Source organism: Notolepis coatsorum (assembly GCF_963971535.1).
Source record: "Notolepis coatsorum genome assembly, chromosome: 14".
Classification (NCBI taxonomy): Eukaryota; Metazoa; Chordata; class Actinopteri; order Aulopiformes; family Paralepididae; genus Notolepis; species Notolepis coatsorum.
Window position 1 is genome coordinate 20,884,579 of NC_140178.1, and position 12,155 is coordinate 20,896,733.

General features: G+C 44.0%; 1 pseudogene across 1 annotated transcript in view; it reads right to left on the bottom strand.

Annotated features, from left to right (window-relative positions):
- The window catches only part of LOC311240456 (vesicle-fusing ATPase-like), a 59,017-nt pseudogene that overhangs the window by 29,713 nt on the left and 17,149 nt on the right, over nucleotides 1-12,155 (bottom strand). Inside the window, exon 4 of the transcript in view lies at nucleotides 72-222. The product of the transcript in view is annotated as a vesicle-fusing ATPase-like (transcript). The remainder of the gene's footprint in view (nucleotides 1-71; nucleotides 223-12,155) is intronic.

Sequence of the window (12,155 nt, forward strand, 5' to 3'; positions counted from 1 at the left end):
ATGGCATTGACCCACGAGTGAGTGAGTGACAAGCACGGATCCCTGTTCTCCGTTGGCGACTGAAAACCCACCGATGACCAGGATGTTATTGAGCTGCTCCACTCCGTCGATCTTAGACAGCAGCTGGTTGACCACCGTGTCGTGCATGCCCGTGCCTCTCTGCTTGCAGATGGCGTCAAACTCGTCAAAGATGATGATGTGGAGGCCACTGTTGGCTCCCAGCTAGAGAGAGAGAAAGAGAGAGGGGCGTGGGAGAGAGGAGGGCTTTAAAAGGACCATATGATGAACCCATGTCCAATTTATCTCCTGGTAGCCTCTTGTCAAAGAAATCAGTGATAGCATTAGACCAGAAAGCCGCACAGGGCTGTACGCTAAGCTTTTTCACTAGGGGCACAGTTGCCCCTAAATGAAAAATTTAGGGGCAAATAATATTTTTTAGGGCCATTTTCTTTTAATAATAATTTTACCATTATAGTGCAAAAAAAGATGTTCCTCCTGCCTCATTACTGTGGTCCTTTTATTTAACATTCAAGCGCTTTTGTTTTCAGGTTCGTATCTTTTATAATAAACCAACTGAACTTCGTATTACCACAGCTGCAAACATTTCTTCTTTCATTGATAACGGTGTATTATAAACAGTGTTCTCAGTATCTGCTTCTGCTCTTAAAATAAAGCATTTAAAAGAAGAAGTTCAGGCCCACACACTTCACCCTTTTCCTGTGGTTTATTAAAACACAAAACACACCACAGTCTTCAGCAATGAACTGGCTGGCATTAAATGTAACTTAGAACAACACCACTCTACAGCAGGGGTCAGCAACCTTTTTGACATGGAGTGCCTGTTTGAAATATAGTTGTAACTAGTGTGCCTCAACAATATTCCATGCATCGTAGGGCTGGGCGATAAAACGATAACGATAACTATCGCGATAAATTATTTCCTCGAAATAAACATGAAACGTGGTCGCAAAGTTTCGATATCGATTTCCAAGCTTGGCTCCGTTCAGCCTCGGCTCATCACACTCACTAACAACAACCAACGTTACGTGATGACGTGACGTGCATACGCACAACAGCTAACAACCAATCAGTGAAGGAGATGGCCGAGAGCGAACGAGATCCGGAAGGAGACCCAGAGGTACTAGGACTCACTCAACAACAAGGCTTGCTAGGCTAATTAGCTTGCACGCCGTTGTTTTATATATTTACGTGCCGAGTATGTGTGTGTTTTGAATTCTGAGGCCACGTTTAAGTAGTGTGGGGTATACAGTGGACGTCGTTTCAATATATTGTGGCGGAAGAGAGTATTTTAGTGTCATATTTAGCACATTGTCGTGGAATACACCGCTTAGAAGCAACAGGCTGGCTAGGATACCTAGCTTGCACGGCACTGTTTTATATATTTACGTGCCGAGTATGTGTGTGTTTTGAATTCTGAGGCCACGTTTATAGTAGTGTGGGAGTGGACGTCGTTTCAATATATTGTGGCGGAAGAGAGTATTTTAGTGTCATATTTATTGTCATGAGATACTCCGCTTGACGGCTGTAAACTGTTAACGTGCGCGGACTGATGACGACATCAACTCGACTTGAGACATTCGCAGCAGCATATTAGAAGTTAATTAAACTTGACAGACATTATATCGACGATAATTATCGATATCGAATTATATGAAAATAATTTTATAATTTTATCGCGATAACGTTTTTGGTCATATCGCCCAGCCCTAATGCATCGTAATATTTTTTTCTCATAATCAGGTATTTTTAATGATAATTTTTACATTATTACATCATTATTGTTATTGTTATTATTAACAATATTATTATGATGGTTGTATCAACCCTAAATCTGAGTTGGGGGGGGGGGGGGATGCAATGCAGACAAACAGCTGCATACAGTGCGACCATTTCACTCACATTTGCCCATTAATTTTTGGACACATCACACACCATCGGTGTGTGTACTGTACGTGTGCTGTCATAGCTCCACCTACAGGCCTAATGGAGAACACCAGGAGAACACCAGTATGTGAATGGAGGGTGAATGTGAGGTATATCGTGTAAATAAGTTTTGATTGATCGCAAGACGACACTGTAAAAAAAATAATAATAATAAGTTACCAGAACTTTAAAATATTGAGTTTAGTTACTGTGCATTAAGGTTCAGTTTTCAATCCATAATAAGTTAACAGAAAAATAAGTACACAACCACATTATTTCAACCTAATAAAACTATGTTTATTGTCATTGTTTTAAGAACACAAGTTGACTTGGTAATACTCACATTTTGAGTTAAAAAAAATGGCTTTTAACATGTGCAATGTTCAATGAAATAGAAAAATAAATAATAAAAATTGTTGATTAATCCCACTGGTCACAATGGTGACCGTAATAATGTTTTTCTTATAAGGCTCTGCAAATGTTACTGAATGATGTAGCAATGCTATTTCCAGCTAAATTGAAATAATAAACAAATAAAGGGTCTCAATTAAATATGTGGTAGTAAAAAGAACCTGTGGGAGGATTTCAACAAGATAAATGCGACAACAGTGCAAAATATTTCACTATAATATTTCAGAGCAAATGTTTTTTTTTTTTTTTTTTTTTACTGCTGCCCCCTGTGCCTAGGGTTGCCGACCCCTGCTCTACAGCAATGAACTGGCTGGCATTAAATGTAACTTAGAACAACACCACACAGTCTACAGCAATGAACTGGCTGGCATTAAATGTAACTTAGAACAACATGTGGTAAGGCAAGGGGAAAGAGACTAACACACACAGTGTGCACCCACACACTTCACCCTTTTCCTGTGGTTTATTAAAACACAAAACACACCACAGTCTTCAGCAATGAACTGGCTGGCATTAAATGTAACTTAGAACAACACCACACTCTACAGCAATGAACTGGCTGGCATTAAATGTAACTTAGAACAACACCACACAGTCTACAGCAATGAACTGGCTGGCATTAAATGTAACTTAGAATAGGGTGACCATATTTTGATTTCCAAAAAAGAGGACATAGCGTGGAATAAACTCGCAGAAACGGTAAAGTGTGCCACGGGCACGCCGTGATTCCGATCCACGTGAAAATATTCACGGCCATAGAGGAGACCGTGGGACACCTTTTTGCAACCGAATATGTGTCTCGAATTTGCTCCCACGCGGTGCGCAAAATCGTGCAAGTCTTGTTTACATCAGGGTCCCCCATTTTCAATTCATCATAAATGTACAGTTCCCTCCCCCTTGTATATATTTACTGTATGTCACAAATGTAACAGTACTGCTTTGAGGTCTTTCTCTGGTCTGCATCCCCTTAACAATTGTGTGTATTGAGCTGTACTGTACCCATTCTGCAATCTGTTAATAAAGTTTTTAATCAATCAATCAATCAATCCCGCAGTGCAATACTCCAATTCGGCCATTGGGTGGGACAGTCATGTGACCCAAATCAGCCAATGGAAGCGAGGGTCCTTAAAGTGTGGGTCCTTAAAGTGTTGCGGTCCTGAGAGTGTTGGTGCTCTCTCCTGCAGCTGGATACTATTGCCTCACAGCGCGGCCGTCAGCGCGCGGCCCAGAGAGCGCCGCTGGCTCTGCGGCTCTGCAGCTGCATGCTTCTCCGGGTGTCCGGTTGGATAATGCCATGTAAAAAGTCGCATGCCTGACATATCGGCATGTAACTCGAGAACCGAGGCACGGATTTTGGCGATCCAGATGGCATTCGAACGGCAACGAATAGCACTTTAATTCGGTAATTTATATGTTCGGCGAAAAATGCAGCCCCGAGCCTTCAGATGCTCGCAAAGGGCAGTGAAACTGAAAAACAGTGAAACCCCGGACATTTCGATGAATTAATAAACCCCCCCCGGACAGGGCGTGAAAAGAGGACATGTCCGGGCAAAAGAGGACGTTTGGTCAGCCTAACTTAGAACAACATGTGGTAAGGCAAGGGGAAAGAGACTAACACACAGTGTGCACCCACACACACAGGCCACCAGGGGGCATAATGCTCTGCCATTTAAACACAGAGAACCTCCTTATCCCACTGGATTTTATAGTCAGGTCGCCTAGCTCGCTTGGCTGAGTTCATCCAGCGGTCCACAGCAGGACTTGGATCATACTCTTCAATACTTGGCCCCTCCAGGGTGATTCTCATGAGATCCTCAGTGGTGGAGACTGCAAGGCAGCTTCTTTTGGAGCTCTTTATACGATTCTGTGCAGAGAAGCCTCTCTCGCACTGGGCAGCTGAGATGGGCAGCACCAGCATCAGCTGTACCAATTCCAGTATGTTCTAGTAGGGGCGTGAGATGGGCCTTATATCTTATCTATAATCACCAATAATAGGAGGGCAGCATACAAACACACAGCACTGTTGGCTTACCTTGTAATCCTGCCTGTATGGCTCCTTGGTCAGCATGGTTTCCCACAGGCCACTGTAGGACTTGTCCCGGAAGTTCTGGCTGACCAATATTTTCAGCCCCTGCCACTCGTCCTGGACAGCAGCCAGGTCACACCCTGATCTGTAGGATTTAACAGAGGGAGTTAGCAAATACCCAGACATCATTGTTTTACATAATGGTACAGCAGTGCAAAATACATTCTTACCTCTCAAGAGGCTCTCTGAAGTGCCTCATGCCCTCATCAGGTCCGCCACATCACCATCACCATAAGTGAGAAGGGTGTCCTGGTTATCCGGCCATGCGTCACGATTGAAGACCCTGAAGGACTGCACAGGGGTCTTGACTTCATTGTCATCAGTCAGGAGAACACCAAACCTCGCTTTTAGCTCCGTCACACCCATGTTGATGGCTGCCTCAATGTGCTTCTTCAGCCCGGGATGGGTGAGGTCTGTGAGGCCTGTCCGAATCCCCTTCAGTGGAATTCCCTGAGAGAGAGAGAGAGAGAGAGAGAGAGAGAGAGAGAGAGAGAGAGAGAGAGAGGGGGGGCACACACACACACACACACACGACATCATTGTTTTAAAGACTGCACTTCTCCCCTTATCCTCAAATGTTATATTGTGTGAAAAGGCCTATAATAGTAACTTTATTCTCACACTTCTGCCCTAAACATTTATTTCCCTTGGATCCTCACACACTCTTATCCTAACATACCTGGAATCTGCACTCATCTCCATCCTGTTGCAGAGTAAGCATGGTCTGGATCTTCTCCAGCATGCCTCCTGACTTGGCCCTAGACTTAAGTGCTTCTAGTCTGGTCACGGTTCTCCTCCGCTCTGATGTGGCTTGGGGGAGGATGAGGTCATTCTTCTGCAGGGTGAGGCCAAGTGTAGAGAGCTCCTCCAACATGTCGGAGAGAAAACGGCAGAAGACACAGAAAAAAGTGCATTCTCCATCTCTCTCTTTATCTGCATCAGTGAGTAGATCAATACAAAATACATTTGGGTTAAAAAAATGTATTCCCCTCCCTGCCTGCCAATTACTCAAGTCTGAAATGTAATTTTTAGTTTTATTTATTTACTTACTTACTTACTTACTTAGGCCTTTAAATTCCCAAAGGAACATAGGCCATCGACGAAGCTCCTCCATCCTATTCGGTCTTGTGCCCTCCGCTCCAGATCTTGCCAGGACAGCCCTTCTTTCTTCATCTCCTGTTCTGTGGTTCTTCTCCAGGTGGTTTTTGGTACTGCCTCTCTTCCTCCTGCCCTGTGGGTTCCATGTCAGTGCCCGCTTTGTGATTGATTTCTTTCTTCCGAGTGTGTGACCTATCCACTTTCCACTTCCTCCTCCGGATTTGAATTTCTATTGTGGACTGTGGACTTTCTCTGCTCTGCATTTCCTTAACAATTGTGTGTATTGAGCTGTACTGTATTCTACCCATTCTGCAATCTGTTAATACAGTTTTCAATCAATACAAGATACAAGAGTTTTATTTGTCAAGTATACAATGAAATGCGGGGGGGTCTTGCCCGCAACGATGTGCATAATTATAATAGTAATATTAAGAATCCAATAGAACGACATTGTGCAATAACAAGTAACAAAGTAGGGCAATCAATCAATCACAGGTATTACTATTGGAAAAATATTACCTGACATGGTTGTCGTAGGTTGGATTTATATCAACCCCGTTCTTCTTGTGAAGTGATGAGTGGCCCAAACTTAACGAACGGCTCCTCTTCCTTGGCGATGAAGTAGGCTATATTCAATTTGATTTTGAGCTGCCTCCTTTGATCTGCCTCGGAAATAAAAACTTGTCTACTTAATGCTGCTGTCACCGTAGAAGACGAAGATTTATTGGATTGAATCATGTAGATGTCTCTGCACGCTGTGTGCCTTAAGGATATGTTGTGTTTGGTTAATCCATCTTTTTTTTAAATGGGATTCCCCGTTACAAAAGCAGTTTCCCCCGCCTGCTTCTGTCCCTTGCAGTATTTGCAAAACATTAGCTCATTCTCAAATACTAGCCAGGGGAAGATTTGCATCCACTCGCCCCTGAACTTGGGCTTGGGGACCGTTTTAGTTGCGACAGTGGTGTCAGCAGGTGCAGCTATCTCGCCATCTTCATCGCTCGTTACAACGTGGGCATCAGCGCTAACGATGCTATCAGCGTTAGCATTCAGGTCTGCGGTGGTGGCTACTGCCACAGCTGGCTCACTGTTCTCGACGGTCACATTTTCATTCGACGGCTCACTAGGTGGTGGAACGCGTCGAAAATATGAAGCAATACTAACTTTACTTTTCTTCATAGGCATAGGAAAGCCAGTCTATCAGAGTGCTCAATCGATTTCCCCCGCTCTCATACCTGAGTGCTCAGCTCGCGTGAGTGACGTCATCGCGTCATCACACGGCTTGGATAATTTAGGAGTGAAATGGAGTAGGGTCGAGCTGCAGCCTCGGAGCCTCGGTCCAGATTGAAACTTCCGCCCTGCCACAGGATTATTACTCCTGTGACAGGGCAATGCGCTGATTGGCGGAAAGTACGGATTGATTGATTGAAAACTTTATTAACAGATTGCAGAATGGGTACAATACAGTACAGCTCAATACACACAATTGTTAAGGGGATGCAGACCAGAGAAAGACTTTCGTCTTGTTTCCACCAGGGTCCCCCATTTTCAATTCATCAGGACATATATGACATACATGACATACAGATAGTCAGTACTGCTACATCTATACATTTATGACATACCAGATTTGCAAATACAGTACTGTTTGTGATACAGAAAAGTGAGTTCCCTGACCGGGAATCGAACCCGGGCCGCGGCGGTGAGAGCGCCGAATCCTAACCACTAGACCACCAGGGAAAACCACGGAAGTATCTCGAAGTACGTCTGACGTATCTCGAATTACGTCTGACGTTTCTCTACGTTAGCGAACGTTAAACGTTGTATTCATAAAATAATATAAATTCAGCAGCATGGGGAGGGCCGGGGGGAGGGGAGGTACAGGTAGTAGAAGACATAGAGGTACAGGTCACATAATTATAGTACAGTGGAGAAGTAAAAATAGAATAAAAAGGCAGTGTAAACAATATACAATATTATTAACTCTAATAATAACACGCCTCGCGGGCTCATTATAATACGAGAGCCGTGGGTCTGCATTGTATAGAGCGGATCCCCCGCCGTATTCAAGCGCTGGAACGCTTTGCGATGGATCAAACTGTATTAATATAGTAGTAATAATAGTAGTTGGCTAGTTGCACGCTTCTGGCCACCTCCCGCAGTGCGCGCATACACACATACTGTCTGTAGCCTATACAGTACGTGCAAAATTAGTTGTCAAGAGCCAATCGCACAGGTTGCCTCATCTCATCTGGCTCTGCAAATAGATCTAGAGTCTGAATATCATATATAGCCTGCTGATGATCTCTCTCGAGTCAAATCCATTCTGAGAACGGAATGCAGTGCCCGCGAGTCCGCGACGAGGGTCTTGATTGATTGATTGATTGAAAATTGTATTAACAGATCATGCTGGACCTACAAAAGGCCTTTGACACTGTCAAGAGAAAGACTTTCGTCTTATTTACATCAGGGTCCCCCATTTTCAATTCATCATAACATATGACATACACGACATACAGATAGACAGTACTGCTACATCTATACATTTATGACATACCAGATTTGCAAATACAGTATTGTTTGTGATACAAAAAGAGTCCAGAAAAGAGAGCATATACATTTGACGTAGAAACTGTACATTGGAGGAGGTTGGGTAGGTGGGGGGGGCTGTACATTGGAGGTGGTTGGGGGGGGGGGGGGGGGTTGGGTAGGAGGGGTGGGTGGGTGGGGGACACTGTACAACTGTACAAGCAAAACTGTACATTGGAATATTGACAACCATACTTGGTCATTTACTGTACATTGGAGGGGGTTGGGTTACAACACAGGAGCAGAGTATAAACAACAGTACAGTATTGTTTATAAACAACAGTACACCTACTGTAAATTGTACCTAAATTGCACCTCATCCTATTTCTGCCTTGCACTATATAGTATTGTATATTAGTACACTACACAGTATTGTATATTATATGGTAACTCAGTTACGTCTACTCTGCATCGAACATTGTACATATGTCTATACTGAACACTGTGACCTCATTTTTTTTACTTCTAATTTACATGCTATACTATGTTATCTTATTTCATACTTATCTTGTCTTGCACAGTCTCTGGAGCGTAACAGTAAGAAGCATTTTGTATAAAAGTATTCTGTACTTCTGTATGACAACTATTAAAGAAACTTGAAACTTGAAACTGTTTCTCATTCCTGTACTGTTGTTTATACTCTGCTCCTGTGTTGTAACCCAACCCCCTCCAATGTTCAGTAAATGACCAAGTATGGTTTTGTCAATATTCCAATGTACAGTTTTGCTTGTACAGTTGTACAGTGGCCTTTTGTAGGTCCAGCATGATCTGTTAATACAATTTTCAATCAATCAATCAATCAATCAATCAAGACCCTCGTCGCGGGCACTGCATTCCATTCTCAGAATGGATTTGACTCGAGAGAGATCATCAGCAGGCTATATATGATATTCAGACTCTAGATCTATTTGCAGAGCCAGATGAGATGAGGCAACCTGTGCGATTGGCTCTTGACAACTAATTTTGCACGTACTGTATAGGCTACAGACAGTATGTGTGTATGCGCGCACTGCGCGAGGTGGCCAGAAGCGCGCAACTAGCCAACTACTATTATTACTACTATATTAATACAGTTTGATCCACCCTTGACTCCATTCCGGCTTCAACATGGACGGTCGCATTTTACGTAGCTCCCGTAACCAACGCAACAGCCAACGCAACAGAGCAACAACAAAGTACTTTGCGCATTTTCTACTTTCCCTCCTGTGGATTATGGATTTGTACCTGAATTCACAACTCAAGCAGCAACTCCAGACAGAAGTGGAGGGTAGCGAAAACGTAAATCAACAGTCCCATTGCGACTTCTACTTGTTAACGGGCACGGAGAGTAAACATCCACCCTTCGGAGCCTCGGCGATCCACGCAGTACTTACTGCAAATCCGGAACGAAAGAAATTACCCCCGGCAGGCAAGTGTAATAAGAGATCAATGTTTTTATTATATCTGCTCATGTCGGGTGACATACATCAGAACCCTGGTCCCGTAATGACACGGAACCAGAGACTACAGCAAGAAGCGATGGAGGTTCCCATCGCGACCAACAGCATCAACAACGCAACCTGTGGCTACATCTACTGCGCGGACGGCAACGCTTCCCCAATGACGCCGCAGCAGACGAGCACACGTGAGGCAGTGACGAGAGGAGGTGAACCGAGGGTCGAAACCATGACGACCATCTCGACGCGGGATGTAAACATCTCGACGCCCGATAGCCGGCTAGCTAGCAGAGCTAACAACAAAAACAACCAGGAACGAGTCCTTTGTTGTCCCAGCACGGCGCGGGACCCGACACCCCCCTCCCCCCTTCTTTGTTGTTCCAACACGGCGCGGGACCCGACGCCCCCCTCCCCCCTTCCCACCCACAACAACACAGAGGAACAGATCACAAACGGACAATACTTCGAACCTGCCAACATAAATGAAATAACCAACGCCAATGGACTGAACATTTTTCACATTAACATTAACAGCTTAAAAAACAAATTGGATGAAATCAAGCAAATATTCATAAATGGTAAGGCAAACATACTGTGCTTCTCAGAAACTAAGCTCGACGATTCTGTAAAAGATCCAGAGATAGAGATTGAGAACTACTCAATAATCAGGAATGATAGGAACAAACATGGAGGTGGTGTCTGTATGTACATACACAAGGACACCAAATTCATCAACAGAAATGACCTGAATCATAAATCAATTGAAACTGTATGGGTGGAAATCCTATTCGAAAGGGCGAAATCCCTACTGGTTGGCTGGTCTACAGGCCGCCAGATCATAGTGGCTTTTATGATACAATGGATGGGTGTTTAGCTGGAGTTGAGGATGTAGACAAAATTCTTATTGGAGACTGGAACACGGATATGCAACGAAAAGATGCACCCGTCTTCAAGGCCTTCAGTAGGTTTTGTGATCTGCATGGCCTCAGCCAGCTAATCACCCAACCCACACGTGTATGTGAATCAACTCAGACTACCATTGACCTCATTCTGACCTCCGACAAGTCCAAGATCTCAAATAAAGGGGTTATAGCATGTGGGTTAAGTGATCATTATATGATATTCTGTACCCGAAAAAAACTAAAACAAAAGGCTGGCTGCCACAAAACAGTCACATCTAGAGACCTCAAAACCTACTCTAGCGAGGCCTTCAACCTTGAACTGGAGAGTCTGGACTGGTCAGATGAACTCAATGGTACACTGGTTGACGAAACATGGCTTGGTTTCAAAACCAAATTCTCAGCAATACTAAACGACATGGCCCCCCTAAGAACCACCAGGGTAAAAAATCGCGCTGAGCCGTGGATGCACTCCGAAATACTGGCCGCTATGAAAACCAGAGACAAAAAATGCTCTGAGTTTCGTAAAAGTCAGTCAAAGCTTACTAAAAGCACGAGCAGTGAACTCCAAGCCCACGTGACTGAACTCAAACTAGAAAGAAACAGACTAAGAAACGACGTAAACTCCATGATCAAAACTGCAAAAAAGAATTTCATCAATGACAAAACTGAGGAAAACAAAAACAAACCACGTGAACTTTGGAAATTACTCAATAATCAACTAGGATGCAGTAAAAAACTTAAAACCAGATTCTCAAACATAAACATAAAAACTGACAACACGCTCATCACAGACAAGCTGGATGTAGCCAATTACTTAAACATTTTCTTCACAAACATAGCCACAACACTGGTAAACAAACTACCCTCCCACTCAGGGCTTTATGGGGTAGAACACATAGTAGCTTTCTACAAAAACCTAGGGGTCCGCAAGGACGACTTCAAGCTGGAAATGGTAACAACAGATGAGGTACTCAATAAACTGAGCGCCCTCCAACCTAACAAGGCCACTGGCCATGACAACATCCCCTCCAAATTCCTCAGAGACTCAGCAGCCGCCATCACACCAATCATCACACACATAATAAACCTCTCCATAAAACAGGGACACGTCCCCAAGGACTTCAAAATTGCGAGGGTGACCCCTCTGCACAAAAAGGGCAGCAAATTAGACCCAGGCAACTACCGCCCTGTTTCTATTCTCACCTCCATCTCGAAAGTCATGGAAAAAATAGTCTACGAACAGGTCGAAAAGTACCTAGCGGAAAAAAATCTAATCTACGAATTCCAATCTGGCTTCAGAACATCCCACTCCACTGACACATGCCTTCTCTATTTGAATGACCACATCAAACAAGAGGTGGACGCAGGCAAATACTGCGGCATGGTCATGCTGGACCTACAAAAGGCCTTTGACACGGTCAATCACTCCATTCTGATTGACAAGCTAAAAGCAATTGGTTTTGATAGTCTATCAGTGAGCTGGATGCAATCCTACCTTGAGGGGAGGGAACAGATGGTGGAGGTAAACGGTACCCTATCCCCCCCCCTCACAGTGAGCTGTGGTGTTCCACAAGGAAGCATACTAGGACCGCTACTGTTCCTAATTTATGCAAATGACATGTCGTCAGCTTGTGACTGCAACTTGTTCCTGTTTGCGGACGACTCAGCCCTGCTGGTCTCTGACAAGAACAA